Source organism: Vespa mandarinia, chromosome 1, assembly GCF_050613455.1.
Source record: "Vespa mandarinia isolate Hongniang chromosome 1, ASM5061345v1, whole genome shotgun sequence".
Lineage (NCBI taxonomy): Eukaryota > Metazoa > Arthropoda > Insecta > Hymenoptera > Vespidae > Vespa > Vespa mandarinia.
In genome coordinates this window covers 16,959,314-16,967,500 of record NC_140810.1, presented here as the reverse complement: position 1 = coordinate 16,967,500, position 8,187 = coordinate 16,959,314, and the positions used below count along the sequence as shown (strand labels likewise).

Genomic DNA, 8,187 nt, shown 5'->3' with positions numbered 1-8,187 from the left:
TTTTTTTGTTTTTGTTTTTGTCCTTTTTCTCCTTCTTGTTTCTCTTCCCCTTTTACTTTATTTCTTCCCCCTTATTACCTTTTATCTTATTTCGTTACAATGTCTAACGTTGAAGTTTTAGTTCGATCGTCGTAAAACGTCCTTCGATTATCCCGTAAATTTATTTTACTTTGATACCCGATGAAACTGTTATAAATGGGTTTGATTGTTATACTATCAAGAAATACTTATTTACGAATGATTATATAGTGATGCAATCATTTGTAATCACACCAATTGAAGTAACGAATATCTATCATTTGATACGTATTATATATATATCTTTTTCTTTTTTTTTTTTTTTTTTTTAATTTTAAGATAAAATTTTTTTATAATAACTCTCGTAGAAACTTAATAAAATAAATAAGAAATGTAATAAAATTATTTTTTTTTTAAAGTTTTACAATTAAAAAAAATTCTTCCCTATATTTAATATTTCATATGCGACTCGATCCAACGTTATAATATTTCATTGAATATTATATAAAACGATAAAAAATTATATTACCTTATAAGACTTTACAAAGTAAATAAGTTGAATAAATCGTTCCAATTCTTTTAATGACTCTTAAAAAATTATTAACTCTTACATTTATCATATATCTTTGAAGAACTGAAGAATCAAAAATAACATATTAAATCTATCTGTATATCATTCCTATGTATATCATTTATATCATATTAAAAAATATCATAGATAAACATATACATGTAGACGCATACACTTAAATACTTGTTAAAATTTTAATTGTCACGTTAATTTACATACCTTTAAATTATCTTTCCAATCCAACATTATTAACAAATACGAATGAACGTGAGTGTGACTATAAAATGGATAAGAAGGATAAAAGAGATATAGAAAAAAGAAAAAAAAAAAAAAAAAGAAAAAGAAACAGAAAAAAAGAAAAAGGGAAAAATATATAAAAGAAAAAGAAGGAAAATTGCTGTTGGAAGATAACGAAGCGACGATTTAATGAGGAACGTGCGGATCAAGAACGTTGTGTATAATGGATCCGCGTCATCGTGGCAGCTTGGTGTTGCGGTTAATTAAAACGATCGCTCGCTCGAGATCGAGATCATTTGTTTACCGATCGTGCGCGAGAACATATCTGGCCGTTAGCATCACGCCGTGTCGGATTGGAATCAGCTACCGGATTTAACGTACGAAGAAACCTCTTCGGCCTCGAGGCCGAAAAGAACGAAGAAAAATGGGACCTCGTTCTCGATTAAACGGGAATGAAATCAAATGGAAATGAGAACGATTATGATATATATCATCGATTGGAATGAATTGAAAAATGAATCTTTTCTGTTTTCGTTTTTTCTCTTTCATTTTTTTCTTCCTTCTTTTTTCTTTTTTTCTGCTTCTTTTTCTTTGTACAGTTGGACACCCAAATTGACAAATGTTTCAACTTATTTATGACATTATAAATTGTCCTCCGTTGATTCACGATGATCGTTATACGTTCCATTATTATTATTATTATTATTATTTTTTTTTTTACATGAAATATAAAAATGATATGAAAAGTATATTGATTGAAATTATTTCTTAATTTTCGATGAAAAATCCAATTGAAATTTTTAATAGAAATCTTATAATTTACGATAGGAGTTTCTTTATTTCTTATATAATTTTTAATAAAAAAGGAAAACAAAAAAGGAAGTACGTCGTTCATAATTTTACATTAAAATATATCACATATACCTATCCATACGTATTAAATAATTAAAATTGTTATTAATTTTTTTTAAATCTAATAAAGATCTTTCCTTAATATTGATAAGCAGCTACTATTTTATAATCGTATAATTTACAAATAAGTTTCCTTATGTATTGCATTTTCTTTGAAGGATGTATGATAATTTTCATAAAAAAAAAAAAAAAAAAAAAAAAACAAAAAAGAGAAAAAAAGAAAAAGGAAAAAAGAATGCATATTAATCAAGATGTAATTAATTCATTAGAACAATCTTTGACAAGTCCAATAATTTAAAATCAAACGTATCATTTTTATTAGGAACTAAAGAATCAAACAATGTTGAAGGTTTCCAAAGTCGAAATTACGTGCATATATGTATATATATATGTATGTATGTATGTATGTATGTATGTATGTATGTATATGAAACTGAGATGTTCACGCCCTTTGATGACTCGGCACGAGTATCAACCTCTACCATTCTCGAATATATCGTGTGTCTAGCTTAGATCAAAAGATGAGAAAAGAGAAGACGAAGAAAGAAGATATTCTGATCGAGAAGGGTCCGGAAAAAAGAAGCGATGGCGGGCCGATGTAAGAGAGTAGTAGGCATCGGCAACAACAACCATCGGTAACAGTAACAGCAACCAGCAACCAGTAACAGGCTTAGGGAAGAGCTCGGTTAATTACTTGAGACCCATTACCGTGGCACAATAAGCTCCTGTAACACCTCTCCCTTTCTCTCTCTTTCTCTCTTTCTCAATTCCTCCTCTTCCTCATCTCTCTTTTCTTCCTTCAGAACTCTTGTTCTTGTCTTGCCTTTTTCTTCTTCTTCTTCTTCTTCTTCTTCGTTGCCGAGCGTGCTCCTGTAAGAGTCGACGTGACTCTGAAAATGGAAACGGAGAAAGATGGAAGAAGAGAGAGAGAGAGAGAGAGAGAGAGAGAGAGAGAGAGAGAGAGAGTAGGATAGTGGTTTTGTTTTTACCTAATTTGCCCCACGGCTTCTTCACGAAAGGAGGAGGAATGGTAAAGAGAAAGAGAGAGAAAGAAAGAAAGAGGGAGAGAGAGAGAGAGAGAGAGAGAGAGAGAGAGGAGGCCGCTGTCGCCTCAGCCGCCATTTCTCGAACCTGCCGAGATACATACTACTCATCCATACCCACGCAAACTTGTCCAGTCATCGACTCTTGATCGAGCCGACTCTTGAGTCTTTCCTTCTTCTCCTTCTCCTTCTTCTTCCTCTTCTTCTTCTTCTTCTTCTTCTTCCTCCTTCTTGTCTTTGTCATTTTTCTTTTCTTCTTCTTCTTCTTCTGCTTCTTCTTTTCTTTCTTTCCCTCTTTCTCTCTCTCTCTCTCTCTCTCTCTCTCTATCTCTGTCTTTTTCTTTCTTTCTTTCTCTTTCTTTCTCTCTCTCTCTCTCTCTCTCTCTCTCTTTCTCTTTATTCCTCATTATCTTTTTTCTCTTTCGATTTATTTTTCTTTTCTCTCGATTTTTTTTTTTTCTTTTCCTTCGAAGTTTCTTTTTTATCATTCTTTCTTTTACGCCGTATCCTTCGGTGATCCTTTCGATATCCCTTGGGATATGATACCTTCTTGGTGCGAAGTCGATATATGATTTTTATATAGATGAGAAAATGTAAAATTTTGTTTTTTTTTTTTTATAGTCTCAATGCTCGACATTTATTAGAACGAAACTGTTTCTTTTATTCGTAAACTTTTTCACCGGTCCTTGACATCATTTCTCATGTATGTATGCGTTCGATTATAATATATATTCACTCTTCAATAATCTCTTCGATTGATTGATTAATTAATTAATTAATTAATCAACTAACTAATCATATTAAACATAATTAATTAATTCATCAATCAATCTAGTTAATTTAACATATAGTATAGGCGTCGAAAGATAGTTCTTTTTTTTCTTTTTTCTAAACGTTAGAAAATGATTTATCCTGTGAGATAATATTTTTAATATTTTTAATCGAATGAAATATCACAAGAAGAAATACTTGAGCACACCGAGTGATATTTTTCATTTTTGTAAATGTTCTTTTCTTTTTATTTTTTTTCTTCTTTTTTCTTCTTTCTTTCTTTCTTAGTAGAGATACAAGAATTCTTTTAATCGAAGAATTATAAAGCAAATATAAGTACGTATGTATTATTTGTAAACGTAAATGCAAAAGGACAAAGTTATTCCTCAAATCAAAATTTTCTTTTAATATTGCATTATTTCTAATATTTTTAATACCATTAATAGTTCTAATCAATAAAGATATATACAAGTAAGAAATAGATATGTATGTGCATAGAATGATAAAAAATTTTTTCTTCCTCGATTTATTCCATGAATTTTCGTTACGTAGATTTGCAGATACGTAAAGATACGTAAGTCTTTCTAAGATTTCTAATCGGTAAAAAGAGATATATGAATTAGAAAGAGTAAAAGTACGAATACGTAAGAATACGAAGTCCTTTCATTTTGCAAAATTTTTTCTCTCTTTTCTTTTTCTTTTTTTTTTCTTTTTTTTTGACACAAATTTCCGACGCAACGTAGCGATGATATATACAACATCATTCTAATATTTCGAATCGTTGAACATTATGATACAGAAAAACAGATGAGAATTTCCTTTCACCTTTTAGAATATTTTCGCAAACTTTCGGCGTTATATCGTCAAACGTATAACTAAAGAGACGCGTGTTTCTAATCTTTCTAATCTTTAAAGAAACACAGGTAACCAGTTACATCTGCCAGGTTAAAACTTACAGGTGCCCCTTTTCGATGGTACTCAACTTAACCTCGATCTCATTATCAATCCAATTATATCAAACAACTTTAACATAATTCCAAATTATTATTAATAATCTATAATTTTCTTTTAATATACCATTTATATATGCACATATACATACATATATACATACATACATACATACATACATACATACATACATACATACATACATATATATATATATATGGATTATATTTTCTAAAAAGAAAAGAAAATCGAAATCTCAAACTTGCTGACAATAATATTGTTAACTAAATGAGAGAGAGAGAGAGAGAGAGAGAGAGAGAGAGAGAGAGAGAGAGAGAGAGAGTGGGAGTGGGAGGGATAGATAAAGAATGAGATTGAGAACCTCTGTACTGGTCGGTAGCTCGAAAGTTTAATTAATGATACCCATGTCTTGGTTCATTCATGCCTCTGGAAGAATCTTCGGGTGAAAAAGAAACGCCGCGAGGAGTAAAGTGTGATAAAGCTAAAGAAATAGAAGTGTGGAAGAAAGAAAGAGAATGAGAGAGAGAGAGAGAGAGAAAGAGACATATAGAAAAAAGGAGAGAGAGAGAGAGAGAGAGATAGAAAAGAGGATACAAAAATTGAACCGCATTGTGAACAGAGTTCTTTTTTCTATGTCGATGACAACAGCCTGGAGGGAAAATTTTATATATATATATATACATTTATTTTTTTTCTTTATCCTTCATCCTTTTCTTCTCTCTCTCTCTCTCTCTCTCTCTCTCTCTCAGCTAATTCCAGAAGCTTAATTACCTTATAGCTTATAATACCTTTTCTCTTATTTCTCTTCGGCGATGGAAGAGTCGCCGTTTTTTCTTGTTTCCGTTTTTTTTTTGTTTTTGTTTTTTATATAACATCCTAGGTAATAATAATAATAATAATAATAATAATAATATGGAGAGAGAGAGAGAGACGGATAGACGAACACTGGGACGTTCACTAATATCGTATAAGCAAAAACACCATGAACTCATATTTCTCTTTCTATCGTCATTGTATGAAATGAAAACGGATTGTAAAAGTAGTCTATCGATAATGGCCGATATAATTACTCGTTTAAGTCGGGCAATTAACTCGTCAGTGTGTTCTTCTACGGTCGCCTCTTTTTTTTTTTTTTCTTTTTTCTTTTTTTTTTGAGTTGTTACAAGCCGAAGGTCGACGATGCGAAATGTCGAAGGGTTTATAACCCCAATGGCGCATACACATTATTAATCACAATATTTTCTTATGACGAGGAAGAAAATTTTTTTTTTGAAAGAATCGATCTTCTTTTCTTCTTCTTTTCTTTTCCCTTTCTTTTCTTTTTCTCTATGAAAAGTTAAAATTTAATTTTTCATTAATCCGCTGTAACGTTATATGAATTGTGATAAAATATATATAAGCATAAAAAAAATTTATTTTTAATAAAAATTTATTTAAATTATTTAAATTTAAAATTATTTATTAAAATTTATTATTATTAAAAAATAATACAAAATAAAAATATTATTATCGTAATCATTACAATTATAATATAATTATTCAAATCAATATCAATAATAATAATTATTATTTGAAAATGTAACATTATAATTATATATTTATTTAAAAGAACAACTTTTTTCAATTACACTTATATTACACACAGTTATATATTTATTCTATATTTTTTATTGTAATGAATATTAAGCGATTACATTTGTTACAAACAAATACGTATGGATGCAATGAAATAAATTTGTAATGTTAGAGAAAAGAAAAAAGAAGAAAAATAAGAAAAAAAAAAAAAAAATTTGTTTTATCTTATAGTTTTGCACATCGCTATTTTATAAATATTTAATGATAAAAATTAAAAACGAGAGAAAGAGAGTGAGAGAGGGGGTCGGGAAGGAAGGGAGAGAGAGAAATCGGTTAACTGTTAAAACGTAAAAAAAAAAAAAAAGAAAAAATAAAACGTACGTAAGTCTTTAGGTAGTAGAATGATGCAAAAATTGGATCGTAGTTACTTACGTGCGTCGTCGAAAGTCTGGGATGTCGCTTTGTCTCTCTTTTAAAATCACAAACCGTACGAAACTATCTTTCCGATCGTGACTCGGTCGTTCTGTCGCAAGCCGAGGATCGTAAGACAATATGGTTGGTCAGAAGAGAAAGTCCCTTTGTTTATAAAAGAAGGAAGACTCCGCTGTGTTTGTCATCCGTATTTTCCATCAAAATGATTGCCACTTTTTGTCCTCCTCTTCCTGTTCGATGATTTTATATTATTAATGAAACGTAGATTAGTTTTAGAATTAGAAAGAAAGAATTAGAAAGTAACTTACATAGTTGATTTGTTTAACAATACGTTCAACGTTCTAGAAATATTTTTGTATATCTAATTGATTTTATTAGATTTCATTATTTTTTGCTTTTTTTTCCTTTTTTCTTTCTTTTTCTTTTTCTTTTTCTTTTTTTTTTCTCTCGTATTTCTGTAATAAAGGTAAAGCGCGCGATATAAAGAGCATATACTCATTAAAATGTTAAAATTGTGCGTTGATTTGATTTATTTACGAATAAAATTATTTTGATTGATTTTTAAGAATCGATTTTAGAAATAGCTCGATTGATTTTACAACGTTGAACGTTGTAAAAATAATTGAATGATCGATTTTATCGACTTCTTTTTTCCCTTTTAATTTCAATATATTCTTTAGGATAATTAGAATGGTATATTTTGCGTAAAAAGTGTAAAGTGTAAGTTTATGTTTTAACGTGCAAATGGTATGAGATCTTAAAGAAAAAAAAAAAAAAAAAAAAAAAAAAAAAAAAAAAAAAAAAAAAAGTAAAGTCTAATATGTTTAACAATAATAATAAATAATTTATTATCCGTATTTTTCATCTATAAAAAAGAAAGTTCATCTAAATAGAGAAAGAAATGAGAAAAAATTAGACGAATGATGTAATTAATTACAAATGATTATGTTATTGGAAATGTAAGAAAACGTGACTGACACCGAACGAGTCTGAAAGGTAACTAACTACCTTGAACGTTTCATTATTATTATATATCTCGACTAGCGATCATCTTTTGGCCGTTGCCCTTCACTTATGTTTACTCGTGTATAGAACCTATAACACAACAGATAGTTCCAGATTTTTCTAGCACGATATGTTTACCTTTCATGACAACAAATCGATAGTACGATAAATCTTAATCTCTGTGGTATATGTATAACATAATTAATACGTGAGTACAGTTAAAAATATAAAATATAATTCTTAGATAAAAAAAAAAATTGTGCAATTTTACTTGTGTTAAAATTTTCTGTTTTTTTTTTACATTATGCATTAAAAAAAAGAGAACAAATAAATAAATAAATAAATAAATAAATAAATGAATGAATAAATGAATAGATGTTGCAAATGTTATTTGGAATTAATACTTGATTGAATGATCGTTTTGATGAGAAAAAAAAAAAAGAAAAAATGATTGTCATACGTTGATAGAACAATTTTCAACCGTATTTATATAAAATGTTATACGAAAGGAAAAGTATAAAAATTTTAACACATGAAAAAGTATTATACGTTTATATAAAAACATTGATTAGTATTTATATGAAAATTATCAATAAATTTTTTAACGATCAAGAAACTTTAACGTTGACGTTCATTCATTTAATTATCAAT

At 28.8% G+C, this 8,187-nt stretch overlaps 1 long non-coding RNA gene across 1 annotated transcript in view; it reads right to left on the bottom strand.

The window, feature by feature from the left end:
• LOC118443668 (uncharacterized) overlaps positions 1-6,931 on the bottom strand; it is a 17,594-nt gene extending 10,663 nt beyond the window's left edge. Inside the window, exons 1-2 of the long non-coding RNA XR_004838760.2 lie at positions 6,840-6,931; positions 6,532-6,761 (exon numbers count right to left, since the gene is read on the bottom strand). This is a non-coding gene — a long non-coding RNA (uncharacterized LOC118443668). The remainder of the gene's footprint in view (positions 1-6,531; positions 6,762-6,839) is intronic.
• Between the last annotated feature and the right edge of the window lie 1,256 nt (positions 6,932-8,187).